We start from the raw sequence: 17,034 nt of genomic DNA, 5'->3' as shown, positions 1-17,034 counted from the left end.
TAGAATCCTGTTCAAGAACAGAGACAGGAAACTCCCAACCCCCATTCAGAAGAGAATAAATCTGTCCTTTTCTGAAGCAAGGCTTTTGGGTGGAGTTTCAAGGGCCAAATTTGATATATAAAGGGTAAAGCAAGATAGCAACTACATTCGATTTAATTTCATTAAGTTAACATTAGAGATGTAGAAAAACAAAAGGTTCTTGGAACAGACATCCCATAGAATCCAGGTCAACATATGTTGGAGGAATAAATCTTTCAGGGAATTCTGAACAGTTTTTCCCCTTGTTTCAGGTCATGTTGATCTCGCTGTTTTGGGGTGGTCTGGTGATTTTCCAGAAGTTCATCCTCCAATTCAGAAATATTCATGGTGTTCTGAACACACTCTGGCCCTAAACACCACATCCAGAACACTACAAGTCATTCCCAATTTGAAAGATTAATTGATGGGAAATGGTTGATCATCCCTGGAGCAGCCTGGCATATTCTGTAGGAAGAACTAATTGTTTGGTTTTACACATCTTTAATATGCTGACACTCCAGTCATAAATTTAAATAGATTTCTTTACATCACATTAAAAATTACATTTCGGGGGAAAATTTTGGAGGTCTTTGCGTTTCCCATCCAAAGTTGCAGAGGGCTATATGGAATTCTGGCCCCAGTTTCAAAATGCTCTGATTTTCACCACAGCATTGGATCCTAAAAAACAATGGTTTTTAAAATGTAAATAATAAATGAGGCCAACATTAGCAAGTATGGCCCCTCTAAGACCAAAAGCCCCAGCATTTGCTCCAACATCTGATTCTTAGCCTGCTTGTCGTGTTGATAAACAAGAACAAATGAATGAATTTTCCCTCATGTATAAAATGATTACTAGAACTACCCGGATTTATGTTTGTAATATGGTCATTTGCCTGTCTTTTCTCTCCTCAGGTTTATTTTTATGTTTCTTAAAACCAAACAAAAACCTTTGCAAAATAAGTCTGCAGCTGCTTTTGTTGTTGCTATGTAATCTGTTTGGTGTTTGATTTGGGCTGCATGTCGCCAGGCCAAGATTTTCTTTCCCTCATTACCAACTGCAGCTTGAGGAGTTTGTCTTCTGAGTCACTGAAATAATATCTCAAGAATGAATTTCAGAGGTAGGTTATCATTATGACTCTTTTTTTCGTTCCACACTGTCCCCCTGATCCCCAAAGCTTTAGATTCTATTATCCCAATTGCATAGGATTGCAAAAGGTAATGATTGTATCGAGCTGAGTTTTCCTCATTTCCTGACACCATCTATATCATTTTTTTTTCTGGCAGTAAGATGGAAATGATTTCTCATTGTTTTCTTCAATGTTTTCTTGACTTGTACAAAGGTTTACACCAGGGGTGGGTTCTAATTTTTTTTACTACCGGTTCTGTGGGCGTGGCTTATTTTGTGGGCATGGCTTGGTGGGGGGTAATGTGACTGGGTGGGCGTGGCCAACTTTTTATTTTTTATTTTTAAAAGCATTTTTTCTACAACCTTAAGAGGTTGCAGAAAAAAATGCTTTTAAAAGCCTCTGACAATCAGGCAACTCAGCTGGGATCGCCAGAGGCTTCTAAAGGCATTTTCCCCCCTACAACCTCTTTGGCTGAAGAGGTTGTAGAAAAAATGCTTTTAAAAGCCTCTGACGATCCCAGCTGAGCCACGCGATCATCGGAGACTTTTTTTTTACTTTTAAAAGCATTTTTTCGGCCGAAGAGGTTGTAGAAAAAATGCTTTTAAAAGTAAAAAAAAAAAGCCTCTGATGAGGTGGGCGGGGTAAGCGAGTGGCAACGGGCCGAGGACCGGTTTGGGGGCATGGCCAGCCAATGTTATTACCGTTTCTCCGAACTACTACAAATTTTTACTACCGGTTCTTGCAAACCGTTGTGAACCAGGAGCAACCCATCATGATTTACACATACACACACACACCACTCCACAGAGCAGGTAATCCCGTTTTGTTGTTGTTCTTGTTTTTGATAATGTCTAGCCTCATTTTTTTTTCAATAAATGTCCATTGTAAGTGCAAACCAAGGCAGGAGTACAACTATACTTACAGTGGAGGACAAGTAGCAAGGCTAACCTGAGATCTGTAGATTAGAAATATAACTAGAACCATGCAATTAGAGTAGAGGTTCCCAGGGACTATGTGTGTGTGTGTGTGTGTGGGGTGTTTTCCACCAGGTAGTCCACTATAATCTCACTATATAAATAGATTACAATTCAGCAAAAATATTTTGCTGCACTTATTGCATACACTGTACTCTCCCAGCAGCCTTTTCAAGGCAACACATCCTCTCACATCAAAATGATACGCATGATGACCATGTGAGCAAAGCCCTACCGCCATGTAACTCCGGCATCTGCTTCATGGGTGTTTGCTTAGTAGCCCAGAATGTCTTGTCCCCTAAAGATTCCAACCGACCAGTTTTTAATTCTTGCAATACAGTAGATTATTTTTCTAGCATCAGTTGTTGACCAGAAGAAATAAAACCAAGCGCGATCCCCTTTTGATCCCACATGAACTGCTTTTGGCAAACTTCACAGAGATGTCAGCATTCTCTCTTACACCACAGGAGTGGAACAGCAAGAGATTTGCAGATTGAATGGCAAAGGGGTCATGCTTATTGCCTGTATCAGCGGTCAGGCCCTCTAGGATTATCGTCCAGTTTCAATCACCTATAATGCAATGAAAGATTATGCAGTTTAGTGAATTAACATGCATGAATGAGAAATGCAGTTCACAGCCTAAGTGAATAAAAATCATGCTGACAACCTCCATTGAAAAAACCCTCCATGTTTGCTTTCGGAAAACAATCGTCTCTAAAAGCAAACTTCACCCATTACAATGCTTATAATTCCCAGTCATTTGCATAACTCAATGAGCCCTGATTTTGCTCGGAATTGGCCTGACAAGTTGTGATTTTTATGCATTTCTTTACTTGACATGATTTAATTAATAATCCAAGTTAAGTTTAAGTTAAGTTTACTTTATTGTCATTGCACCTCGTACAACAAAATTAAATGCCATCTTCAGTGTACATCATATATAAGAAAACTATTAAAAAATAAAACAAAAATATACATCCTTCACATTCTACACATTTGGTTGATAGGTTGATACAGAGCTGATCAAGTGGCTGGTTTGATTGAATTTGTTGCTTCCTTGGGGGGGAGACAAAGTAAGAGTTTTAGATTGTGGATTTTTAATGCTGTAAGCCGCCTAGAAACACTGTGTGTGAGTTAGGCGGCCATATATACTGTTCAAAAAAATAAAGGGAACACAAGCAGAAGACATCCGAGATCTAAATGAATGAAATAGCCGTATTAAATACTTTGTTCGTTACATACAGTAGTTTATACACTGCTCAAACAACTAAAGGGAGCACAAAACTACTATATGTAACGAACAAAGTATTTAATAAGGCTATTTCATTCATTCAGATCTCGGATGTCTTCTGCTTGTGTTCCCTTTATTTTTTTGAGCAGTGTATATGTGTTTAATAAATAACAAAATAAAGAATTGGGAACAGCATAGTTTAGAGTTTTGTTTATCTCTTTGCTGGTCTCTAAAATCATCTGGATTTTAATTCCTGGATGGGACCTCAACTCTTGTGATGAATGACTGGGTGGCATAGGAACTACCCAAGTTGTTTCTGGGCATTAAAGTTTAGAAAAACAGCTTTGGGATTAGAGGCCATTGCAAATTTATAAGGAATAGAACCCCGGGTATACAGTGGGACTACATTAAATTCCAGTTTCCATAAATATTAATTAAGAAACATGCTCTCTTAACATCTAAATTCTTTCTAAACTGTTCACTAATAATTTTGTAAGAAAAATTCAAATATACAGCATTGTAAGAAGAACAAAGCTCCATGCTTCCCTCTAATGGTAATTTAATGCAAGTGCCCACAGAACAAAATTATTATACCAACATTGGCTTTTTCTTGCCTTATTAAATCTCTGACAAACATCATGTTCTTCAGTCATTACATTTTATAGTCTATCAAGATATTGGCTTTGCCCACTGAGCATACAATTTTGGTAATAGAAAATATATACAATGGAGACAGGTGAATGAAGTTATTGGATGTCCTAATTCCTTAGGTGGCTGTCACAGTTTTGTGGTGAAATTTGCTTGTATCACAAAATAAATCCTGGCAATTTAGCTTCTTTTGGGGTTTATTTTTTAATATTATAGTTTTCAATCAATAAGATGCATAGAATATTATTTATATGTTCTACATGTACATAGTATCTGTCAAATAAATATACCTGGATCTGAACAATACAGATAGCCATTGAGATTCGACTGTAATGGAGCCTGCCCGTTATTGTCACATATCGTGATGGCTGTTAAACAAGACAGCCCCGCTTAATAACCCCCACCCCCTGCTCTTTCTCATGAGGCTGTTAAATGAATGTGTTAGTTGTTAAGCAGAGCACAAATGCCTCATCAGTTGTAGAGACCCTGGAAGATCTAGTGCTTTTAAGGTCTCTAGGCCTCAACCTGCTTTCCATCCAGCCACCCAAGGTAGCCTAAAACCAGGTAGGAGTATGTGCAGTAATCTCCTGCACTAAAAGAGCCTGTAGGGGGCTCTTTTTTTATGACTGCAATTGAGCCCAACATTTATGTTGCTAAGTGAGAAATTTGTTAAGTGAGTTTTGCTCCATTTTACTTTTCTTGCCACCTTTGTTAAGTGTATCACTGCAGTTGTTATGTTAGTAACACGGTTGTTAAGTGAAGCTGGCTTCCCCATTGGCTTTGCTTGTCAGAAGGACGCAAAAGGGGATCACATTACTCCAGGACACTGCAGTTGTCATAAATATGAACCACTTGTCAAGCATCTGAATGTAAATCATGTGACCATGTAAGATTCGTAAGTGTGAAAAATGTTCGTAAGTCACTTTTTTTCAGTGCCGTTGTAACTTTGAACAGTCATTAATGAATTGTTGTAAGTCGAGGGCTTCCTTAAAAAATGGGCTCATGAGAATACTACCTGCTTGAAGAATAGCACAAAGCAGGATTTATTAACTTCTTTATATTCATAATAACACATAAAGTAAATTTACAATACCAACAGTGGTTCTTTTGGGACAGATCAGTTTCATTTTAGCTCAGATCAGCAGACAAGTTGAGACACACAGCTTCACAGCTCAGAACTTAACACACACACTGTGCTGGTTTCAGTTTCATTTCTCTGCACAGAATCAGAAGCTGCAGACTAAGACACGCCCTGGCTCCAGTCTATCTCAGCTCCCAATTGGCTGAGTTAGTTGCTATGCCTATTCATTGGCTGACCTTGTTACCATGTCTTCCCAATCATGAATATTCTGACAAAGTTGCCATGAGCTGTAAGAAAGCTGAGCCTCGCATCACATCAATTGGGAGCTTCTGCAAAAAACAGAAAACTAAGTTGGATGGTGTTGGGCCTTGGAGCTGGCTGAGGAGTAGGCCGAGTCCTGCAAGTCGCTTGGGCAGCTGGGTGGGAAGTAGGCCTACTTAACCAAATATGATGAGAGCCACCCAATCCAGGAAGAACTGTAACTGGCACACGACATGAAGCTGCGCAAAGCTGCAGTTGAGATTTGGGAAATATCTCAAATTCTTAGCCGTTTTGACAGAACGTTAGTCCCCTGGAAAACGAAATATTTTTTCCATTCATTTTAGAATAATTTGAAATTTTAAGTTATTTAATTAATAATGAAACTAGAAACACAAACATAAGGCAATTGCAAGAGCAAAAATGTCTCATAAACATTCAGCAAGTGTAAACTTGAAACCTCTGTGAAATAATATGCACACTGCAGATGCTCCAAAATGGAAGAAGTGGGTGGGTTTTGAATTCCATTTTGTAACGGAACCAGGAAAAGTAATTAGGTTTAAGAACTTTTGTTTTAGGCCATACCTCATGCCTTGTACATTATGTTTCTTTTGTCCTGTAATCTGAATGAGAAAAAATAAATCTCTGATATTTTTCGGTTGGTTGCCTTTCAAGATTTGAAGAATCTTGAATTCGTATTACTTCTCAATTTTGTTTTTCAAAGGCTAATCATATACAGCATTTTATTTCTCTTGGATTTCTGAGCAGCAGTGGATACTCTTTAATATGTAGAGTAATTTCTCCTTTCTTCAAATGTATATCACATTGTGACAGCAGTTGCATGATTGATATTTGAGTGAGCCTTTTGAGGAGAAAAGGTTATGTATGAAATTATCATCCTTAATTAGAAGCTAGCGAGCAAATAAATGGGAATACTTCAATTAATTTTTGAAAGTATTACTAATTTTAGTCTGAATTTTTTCTAATGACTTTCATGCAGTTAGTTCAGACATTCAGGATTCGGATGTTGTATTAAATTATATCCATATCAGTTTATGATTGGCCAATCTCCATAATAAATATTTTGCTTTTGGGTGTGTTCATGTCACTTGACTAATGGCATCCAAACTTGATGTGAGTCCATTGCAGACCACCTATTGCTACTAGAAAAGAGAAATACACATAGAAGAAAAACAGCTGATGATATGCTCAGTTGTATATCAATCAACAAGCTAATTAAAAACTTTCAGCACTTAGTTCATGATTAAAGACAGATGAATGGCTACAACACCATCCAAATTTTCACTTGGCAATTTATTGCAGAAAATCCCAATGTCTCCCCTTATGATTAGTAAGACCTGCCACAGTTTTTTTCCCCTTTGGGGACATATTATAGTCAGAATAAATTGAGTCTTATCAACAATAGCATTTGAGATACTTGTCCACTTTTATGTAGTTTTTTAAAATTATATATTTAAAATTAAAATTTTAATTTTTAAAATTACATATAATAGCATTAAAGATGTTTTTAAAAGGAAAATAAAAACAAATACAAACTAATGTAAAGAAAAATAAAAAATAAAGAGAACGCTAAAAGTGCGAGGAAGAAAAAAACAAAGGAAAAAGACACAAAGACTTCATTCTAATCTTCTTTACAATAGTTATACGTATAATTATAAATTTACCCTTTACTTTATGGTTACAACATAATAATCTTTCAATAATATATCTTGTCAAGTCATGAAACCTATAAATCTCAAGTTCATTTTTTTCTGTTGTTGAAGAAGAAGAGGCAGAGTCTGGGGGCCGAGTCAAGAGAGGAATCTGAAGTAGTTATGTTCCCATAAGTAACTCTTATCCAGCGCCAATATAGAGCTGACCTTTAATTGACTACATTCTTGAGCAATAAATCTTAAATGGAATTTAAGGTGTGGCTATGATTCTTCCATGCCTGATATTTCCACAAAAAAATCTATAAGGGGTTTCTAGTCAGCAATAAACAAAGTAAAATAAATATAATAAATAACATAAAATTAACATAAAATATAAATAAATATTGTCTATTCCCTGATCAAACAAGTCAATCTAACCAGCAAGTGTCATTATTTTCACCAACCATTTTTCCATGCCAGATCTTTCCATTTTTTTGCATGCAATAACATCACTGTAGTTATCATGAAGAAAAACAAATGATATAATTTTATAAAAATTCTCTATAAAACTATGACATAGTGTAAATGCCAGTCTTTCAGCCATATATTTCCAATTGTCCCATCTGTTATAGCAAAAATCCTTAGCCCACTTCATTATACATCCTTTTCCTTGCCCTTCTGTTTCAAATTGCAATAAAAATTTATATATTTTAACAATTACATGTTCATCATTTGTGCACAATTCTATTTCAAACTCAATCTTACACTGTTCAAAATCATTGTTTATCATCTTTCTAATAATTGTAAACAAGAGAACCATTGACAGCTATTTCTCTCTGCTATCAATTCTTTTGATTTTACTTTACATTCCCTTGACAAAAGTCACATTTTTTGTAATAAGTTAGCCTTTTGCATTTGCCTATTACTACTCATTTACTTGTGCTGAGATCCCTAAAGATTTTTTTTAATGCAAATATTTTTGGAATCAAAAAATCAGCCACCAGGTGGTGATGTTGGTACAAGATTTCATTTAGTGTCCCACAAGAAGAGTGGTTAAAACAAATATATTTGTGCTATTTAAAGAATTACAGTGTAATTACATGTAAAGAATTACATGTCATTCTTAGGGGAAAAGTTAAATGCTAATGTAGGAGTCATGAAAATTGAATTATATTTATTAAAATAGAATTATATCTATTACGATGGATTATTATTTATTGCAATGTGTTTTCAAGTAAACTCTGGAGCAGGAATAGGCAGTCAACTTTGCTCATAGACTCCGACTGTACCCCATCTCAGGCATTATGGCCAAAGAGCAAAAGATATACTGTATCGGACCGTCATGGCGAACCTATGGCACGCATGCCACAGGTGGCATGTGGAGCCACATCTGTGGGCATGTGAACGTTGCCCTAGCTCAGCTCCAGCCGTCCAGCTAATTTTGAGGCCTTCCAGAAGTCGGGAAACGGAAAGTCTCTGGAGCCCGGGGAGGGCAAAAAACGGGCCTTCCGGGCCCACCGGTAACCTTTTTGCTGTCATGTGTCAAAAGCAGAAGGAGCGTGGGGGGAGGGGGTCACGCACGCATATGTGTGGGGACGTGGGAGCACTATGGGTGTGGGCACGTGCGCATGCAACCCCTCACACTCCCCCTGCTTTTGGCACGCGATGGCAAAAAGGTTAGCCATCACTGGTATAGGAGATATAGCTCAAAATACTTGAAGACACCAAATTGCCAATCCCTATTTAGAAAATATTATGATGGACTAAGCAAGAAGTATTAAGTAGGCTTCCTACTTATAGCTAAACGTGAAGGCATCAGATCAACAGCTCTTCCTGTTAAGATCATTAGTAACAGGGCTTGGAAAAACCTTTGTCAGAATTTTGGTTTGCTATAGAATGTTTGGACAATATGAATCCAATCTGAATACTATATCTAGCATGAGCTGTAACTGAATGGGAAAAACAGGCGTTTGCAAGCGTTCAGAATGGAGGAAGTAAAACTATCATATAGTCTATAAATGTATGTAGCTATGGAATAATTGTTCCAAAGCATTAAATTCCGAGTATCTGTGTTACATTGACTTAGCTCTAAGGCCTATGTGACGAAAGAGTGGAAGAATCTCTCTTAGCTTATTTGCATGCAAAATCAACAATGGAGCCACTTTGGTGTAGGGGCTAAAGAGCTAGAAATCAGGGGATCATGAATTCTAATTATTCCCTGGGCATGAAAGCTAGCTGGGTGATTTTGGCCCAGTCAGTTTCTCTCAGCCCAACCCATCTCATAGAATCGTTGTTGTGGAGAAACTACAACCTTAGGCATATATTCCATCTTGATCTAAAATAAAGCTAGAACAAAAATCTAATACACGTCGTCCTCGACTTACAACAGTTCATTTAGTGATGGTTCAAAGTTACAACAGCATTGAAAAATGACTTACGACCATTTTTCACAATTACAAGCATTGCAGCATCCCCATGGTCATGTGATCAAAATTCAGATGCTTGACAACTGGCTCATATTTATGATGGTTGCAGTGTCTCAGGGTCATGTGATCCCCTTTTGCGACCTTCTGACAATCAAACTCAATGGGGAAGCCAGATTCACTTAGCAACTTAAGTTACTAACTTAACAACTGCAATTGTTAAGTTGTTAATTCACTTAACGGTGGCAAGAAAGGTTGTAAAATGGGGCAAAACTCACTTAACTTAGCAACAGAAATTTTGGGCTCAATTGTGGTCGTAACTCGAGGACTACCTGTAAATTAAAAAAAGAAAGTTCTCCCACTACACTTCTTTTTTTATATTTTTAAAAATTAAATTAAAAAATATATGGGGATGATAAAAACAATGGCCTTCTTTCCAAACAATACTGGGTTACCTTGCAAAACTGGTTAATTGGTTGATTGATTGATGCATTTTTATCCTGTGTTTTTTTTTCCTAAAAAAGCCTTTGATTATTTTTAGCATGGTGCTTGGCAGCACTGAAAGGGGAGCATCCATACTTTAGTACTTAGATAAGGAAGCAGTGGCACACCAGATATTTCTTGTTTCTACTTCCATGTCCAAAAATCAGAGCTGATGGCAAGCATCTTCTAGAAAAGTATATTATCCCAATTTCTTCCATGGAGAAAAGCCATCAATAATAACTGGCATGATTCAGGAAGGTGAATGATTTGAGCAATGACAAATGATTTGCTCAGCATAGTGCAGCTTCAACTCTTCATAGAAGAGTTATGTTTCATTGTCAACTGCACAAAGAACAATCCAGAAGTTTGAGATGGCTATAAAAAGACAGAACACTTGTGTCTTGTCGAGCTCACTGCATTGCCTTGGCCGAAGGTTTGTTTGCAAGTCAAAGCTTGGCAACTGTTTTGTGGTCTTTGTTAGGGGCTGATCTCATTGCAGTAGCTCCTGGACAGGTGTGCAACTGTTAAATGAGCCTCACCCTGGCACCTTTCTTAAATGTCAGGACCCAAGTATTTATGGAGAGATGTTACAGTTCAGTCTGTGTAATTTATTTTTTTCAGGCCAGAGGGGAAGACAGATTTTCTACCAGTTAAGAAATATAATTAATTAAAATTAATTTAATGCATTGTTCCAACCCATAGGTTACAATATAAGGTTCAGGGCTCACATATGTAATAAAATAGTGAACAGTAAAATGTGTATTGTTTTTAGCAAATGTTAAAAGATGAGTCTTTTATTAATAGTGCACATTTTAGGTGAGGTTTCAAATACACCACTTGCATGCAATAGAAACAACAGGGAGGTGTAATCAAATAAAATCAGAACAAGCTAGGCATTGCACATACAGTTGATGTTAGGCCATGCACAGTTGTCATTGCGATTTTAGATGCTACTAAGTTTGGTGTGTATAAAATATCAATAGCAATAACATTTAGACTTAAGTACCACATCCCTCTCTAAGCGGTTTACAGAGTCAGCATATTGCCCCCAATGATCTGGGTCCTCATTTTACCGACCTTGGAAGGATGGAAGGCTGAGTTAACCTTGAGCCTGGTGAGATTTGAACTGCCAAATTGCAGGCAGCCGGCAGTCGGCAGAAGTAGCCTGCAGTACTGCATTCTAACCACTGCGCCACCACAGTTCATGGAGAAAAGGAAGGTTTTGCCAGAGGAAAACAGTAATGTGCAAGTGAAGAACTTCACTCTCAAATGTATTTTTGAGTGGTAGAAGTTGTGAAGCAAAAAATAATGGATGCTGAATCTAACCTCAATTGAAGCATGCAAATTCACCAAGACAAATATGCAAGACAATTTAAGGAAAGAGAAAACAATTGGGATTGCACTGCTAAATGTTTTGAAAGATATAATGATATTTTCATCATTGATATTGATATTTTCAATATCCCTTTAGGGATATTTAGAATTGTTTGTATTTATTTTGCTTTCTATAACTATTTAGTATATATAACTATAGTAGTTATATTCTTTTTTTATCCCTTGCTGTAATATACATAAAAAATTCTGTTTAATTTTGTTTTCATTGCTTATTTCCATAAAGCTGGAATCAATTACCATATTTGGAATCAATTACCATATTTTCCATAGAAATATCACATGAGTAATGTGAATTTGAATAATGCAACCATTTCATGGGATTCATTATCCATATTAATTGAGACCTATCTGTTGAAAGACCTGAGGTGCCATTTTCAACAGTCCACATTTTCCAATCTTCATGCTTAAAATAATATGATTATATGTACCTGACAGATATGCTGATTCTCTACAATCCCCCAATAATTTAACTTTAAAACAGAAGGGACACCTCAGATTTACTGGGATGATGGTAATGGACATTTTCCTTCTCTAACTTTTGAGCAGTCAGCAGGTTCTGACAGGTTCTGGAGAACCGGTAGCAGAAATTTTGAGCAGTTCGGAGAACCGGTAGCGGAAAGTTTGACTAGTTCAGATAACCAGCAAATACTACCTCTGGCTGGCCCCAGAGTGGGGTGGGGATGGAGATTTTGCAGTATCCTTTCCCTGGAGTGAGTCGGGAATGGAGATTTTGTAGTATCCTTCCCCTGGAATGGGGTGGGAATGGAGATTTTGCAGTATCCTTCCCCTGCCACGCCCACCAAGCCACGCCCACCAAGCCACACCATGCCCACCAAAGCACACCCACAGAACTAGTAGTAAAAAAATTTGGATTTCACCACTGAGCAGCAGGCAGTCCCCTTAAATTCAGTTATATTATAATTCAGTGTTGGTTTCCTTTAATCACTTGTCTTTACTGAAAAAAAGCTCCAGAAAAGTTTGATGGGATCTATCTGCAGTATAGGAAGACAAATAGCCTATTGCTGAGAAAGCCTCTCCCTAATTCAATTCATCTTCCAGATAAACTGATCCGGAAAATGGATTGAATTAAGGAGAGCCTTTGTTTGCATGCTTTCAGCTAAAGAGCTACCTGAATCCTGAATAAGCTGAGTCAATTCATTTCATTCCATCGAAAGACTGCACAGTTTTATGATGAAGAGATGAATTGAGACAATGACTTATTTTTTCAAAGGATGAAACCTGTTGTGATGAATTGGCTGATTCAGCATGTCATTAGGCAAGTAAACTCATCCAATAAAACAAGCAATCAGGCTGTTGAACCAATAAATGGAGTAAGGAAGAAGGAAAAAGAACAAACAAGGAAAGTAATTATTCTCCTTTCTGTTTCCTTGTATTTCATTTCCTGTTGAAACTTTATAAAGCCTTATTTAAAAAAGAAAGTGAATGAATGAAGTCAATAAGTGTGACCATAAAATGGGTAAGATTTTCTCTCTTGTGCTTGGAAAAATATGTCAGAGTTTTGAGGATGTAATGCAGCCTTGAATTCCTCTTACTCCCCTCAAATCCCTGAAAGACCCAGAAGAAAACATTGTGGATTGCTGTCAGGCAGAACTGATTCTTCCTTGGCTCCCCACCATTGAACCAGACACTGAGTATATTTAATCCCGCCGGTCTAAATGCATTTCTTCCCATTACTTACTGTGGGGGAGAAAAAACAAAACTAGCAAAAGCAGCAAATACTGCGCCTTCCTGCTGATCACTCGCTGGCACTAGACTTGGAAAATTTGAAGCTCCCATGTTTAGAGCTTTCCAGCTAACACACAACTGCTGGGCCCATCATGTTGTCAAATGAATAAACTACTATCCTGTATATAGTTCACTTGGGAGAAATCCCATGGAACAAATAAGAACTTCTTTCTCAACAAACTTGTGTAAGTATTTGCTAGAGGCACATAAAATAAATGGGTACAGATGTATTTGGAGAATTCAAAAGGAACAGAAAAAATGAGGTGGATGCTTTAGGAACACCAAACTTTCACAGTGACTCTACACAGTATCTTTCTTTAGAAAATTGTCCTGGATGTAATGAGAAAATAATGCTCTTTGGAACATTCTGGACTTTACTGCTGAATTAAGTGATGATAAGCTACTAGGCTGGCTGGTGTGGACTGAACAATAATTTTTGGGCTTTCCTTCCCTCTTGTTATCCCCAACTATTCCTTAGTACCTTGTTAGATAAAGATATGGAATAAGGTACTTTAAATTAAGGTTCAGCGTCTACATAGCTTTCTTGCCAATTTCATCTTTATTGGGAATCCTTTGACATGGGTAGGTAGCTAGATATTCTATGAGGCTCAAACTTTTTATTGAGTATTGAATTTTGCAGACACTTGCACTTTAGATAACTATATACCCGTGATGGCGAACCTATGGCACGCATGCCAGAGGTGGCATACAGAACCCTCTCTGTGGTTGCCAGCTGATCGTTGGGTTTCTGAGGCACGCATACGTGCTAGCCAGCTGATCGTTGGGTTTCTGAGGCACGCATACGTGCTAGCCAGCTGGTCGTTGGGTTTCTGAGGCACGCATACGTGCTAGCCAGCTGATCGTTGGGTTTCTGGTGCTCTGGCGTGTGCGCGCCTTCCAGTTTGGGCACTCTGTGCCAAAAAGGTTCGCCATTACTGCTATATAAGAGCCTTGGTAGTACAGGGGTTTAAGGCACCCTGTTATTAAGCTGGTTATTAAGACCAGCTGCCTGCAATTACTGCAGGGTTCGAATCTCGCCAAGGCTCAAGGTTGACTCAGCCTTCCATCCTTTCTAAGGTAGGTGAAATGAGAACCCAGTTTGTGGGGGCAATAAGCTGACTTTGTATAAATATACAAAAGGATGAAGGCTATTGCTGAGCACATTGTAAGCCGCCCTGAGTCTTCGGAGAAGGGCGGCATATAAATCAAATTATATATATATATATATATATATATACAGTTCATTTGCTTTAGGAGCTAACGTGTTCAGTAGTTGTTGGAATGGCTATCTAGAAGCTATCAGAATGGTGTATACTGTACTAATTTTCCCATGTATTATGGCTAGGTAATTCTGGAAGTTGAAGTCAACACATCTTAAAAATTGATAACTTTGAAAACACTGGCATATACAGCTATCCTTCCCTTAAGCTCTCAGAACAAAAAAAATATATTTTGCTCCCATGTATTCGGTTTAAGAATGGTACATTAAGAAAGGAATCGGAAGGAATCCTTTTTGTTGGCAAAGAAAAAGCACCATGCGTTATGTCATCAAAGCTAAAACAGAAAAGACCAGTCTAGATAGGAAAAACTTATCCAAGATAAGAAACAGTTGACCATGTTAAAAATTGGGTATAGCAAATTTATTGTTCAGCTGACTAGAAAAAAGAAGACATGACTGAGTTGGGAAGATATTACACTGTCATTTATGTAAGAAGGACAGATTCATAGTCAATAAAAATGATTAGGAACATAAAATTATACGTAAAGACACTGAAAATGATAGAGCAACAGTTTTATGGAACATGCCAAATGTTGCCGCTATTGAAAAGAACCATATTTGGTGGACTGATGTAGCTATTCCAAGAGACAATAATGTTAAAGAAAAGGAATTGGAAAATATTAAAAATACTGACATTTATAAATAACTACTGTAAAAATGGAATCACTATGTATGTTCGCCACCTGATGACAAGAAAACTGACCAGGTGAGGAAGTAGTAATAGAAAATTAGGAAACACTTCTTATAATTCCGTGAAATGGGGGAAGAAAGAAAATGTTTAGAGCTAAAATTGTTTGGTTTTGCCTACAACAAAAGGAGTCCCTGAGGATTTTACTCCACTAGTAATTGCCATCATCATCTCTGTTTCAAGGCCATTGAGCTAGCACTGTCTGAAGACATCTCCGTGGTCATGTGGCCAGCATGATGTCATGGTGCATTTACCTTCCTACCAAAGTGATACCTATTTATCTACTTGCATTTACATGCCAGGTTGGCAGGAGCTGGCATGAGGACAGGAGTTCACCCTATTGCATGACACTCGGGTTTCAAACCTGGACTGCCAGATTTCCAGCCAACAAGCCCAGCGTCTTAACCACTGAGCCACCATGCCACCTTTTTGCTACAATGTGTGTGTGTGTGTGTGTGTGTGTGTGTGTGTGTGTGTGTGTATAGGTCTTTGGTTATTCGGGTCTTCTCCCACGTAAAATTGGAAGTGTCTTGGCGACGTTTTGACGAAGTCTCATTCGTCATCTTCAGGCTGGTGTTCTCGGCTTCGTGCTTCCAGGAGCAATGTGAGATCGCAGCTGTCTCTTCCTTTTAACTGCTAGTGGGGGTGTGAGCTGATTGGGTGGGAACTTGGCTGTGTTCTGATTGGGTGGAGGTGTGTTCTGATTGGTTAGGGGCTTGGCTGTGCTCTGATTGGCTGGGGGTGTTTTCTGTTTGGGTGGGGGCTTGGTTGTGCTCAGCTTAGTCTGAGTTGCAGGGGGATTTGAGCTGGTGAGCTGCGTTGTTGTTGTTTGGCTTCGTGTTTTTGGCCGTGCGAGCTCTTCATGGTGGGTGTCAGTCTGCTTCATGTATGGATTGGAGGGGTTTAAAGTGGCTAATGATGCAGCTGCGGTCTGGCTTCTGGTCCTTGGTCGTGGCTCATTATCAGTGTGGGTTTGAGTCTGCTTTCTGCGTGGATGTGTGGTGGTGACATCAGGTGTGGCACTCGTGAGTGTGGGTCTGGTGTCATTTGTCGTGTTAGGGACTCGTTTGTCAATGAGGGCGGGTTTCCAAATGGCTGGTAGGCGGGAGGTATCATCTCGTTTGTTCATGCTGTGTGGGCGTTTTTCTATCTCGATGGCTTCTCTGATTATTCTGTTGTTAAAGTGTTCAGTTTTGGCGATAGTTCTGGTCTTTTTAAAGTCAATATCATGTCCTGTGGCTTTAAGGTGTTGGACCAGGGAAGAAGTTGGTTCCTCTTTTCTGACTGAGTTCTTGTGTTCTTCTATGCGTGCACTTATTCGTCTGTTGGTTTGTCCAATGTATGTGGTGGGGCAGGCGGTGCATGGGATTTCATATACTCCTTGATTTTCTAACTCAATTTTGTCTTTGGGGTTCCTTAGGATGGTGGATATTTTTCGGTTTGTGCAGAATGCTGTCTTGATGTTATGTTTGTGGAGGATTTTGCTTATTCTGTCTGTGGTGCCTTTTATGTATGGGAGGAGGGCCTTGCTTTTGTATTGAGTTTCTCTTTTATCCTGCTTTCTACATGTACTGCCATCTCCACTATACAGCAAGGTTTTTTATCTAACACAAAAACTCAGTACAAAAGCAAGAACACACATCATCATTAGTTCAACATATAAATACAACAGGACACAACATTAATTTTAATAAAACAAAAACAGTTGCAAAAATAGAACATCTCAATGGCAGGATAATCAGAGAAGCAATAGAAATGGAAAAAAGACCATATTGCATGAATAAACGGGATGACACTTCACGTCTGCCTACTATTTGGAAACCTGCTCTCATAGATAGACGAATCTTGACACCATATGTGGAACATGGACCAAACATTGCACAAAAAAATCCCAACCAAATCATATTCAAACCAGCCACAAAGATAAAGCCCTGCCACCTAGTGGAGAAAAACCGACCATACACCCGAAGCCAAGCCAATAAACACATACTGGGACTCCCAACCAATCAGAATGAAAAGGTGGAGCCATCC

The 17,034-nt window shown here is 38.3% G+C and overlaps 1 long non-coding RNA gene across 1 annotated transcript; it reads right to left on the bottom strand.

Moving 5' to 3' along the window:
* Positions 1-338: 338 nt before the first annotated feature.
* Positions 339-5,232, bottom strand: LOC117662000 (uncharacterized). Its single transcript, XR_004590221.3, has 3 exons — positions 5,092-5,232; positions 2,355-2,689; positions 339-696 (listed from the first exon to the last, which is right to left on the bottom strand). It is a non-coding gene; the product is annotated as an uncharacterized LOC117662000 (long non-coding RNA).
* Between the last annotated feature and the right edge of the window lie 11,802 nt (positions 5,233-17,034).

The sequence above is a fragment of the Pantherophis guttatus genome, chromosome 2, assembly GCF_059756535.1.
Source record: "Pantherophis guttatus breed Tessera chromosome 2, ASM5975653v1, whole genome shotgun sequence".
Lineage (NCBI taxonomy): Eukaryota > Metazoa > Chordata > Lepidosauria > Squamata > Colubridae > Pantherophis > Pantherophis guttatus.
This window is presented reverse-complemented; position numbering and strand designations above follow the sequence as displayed.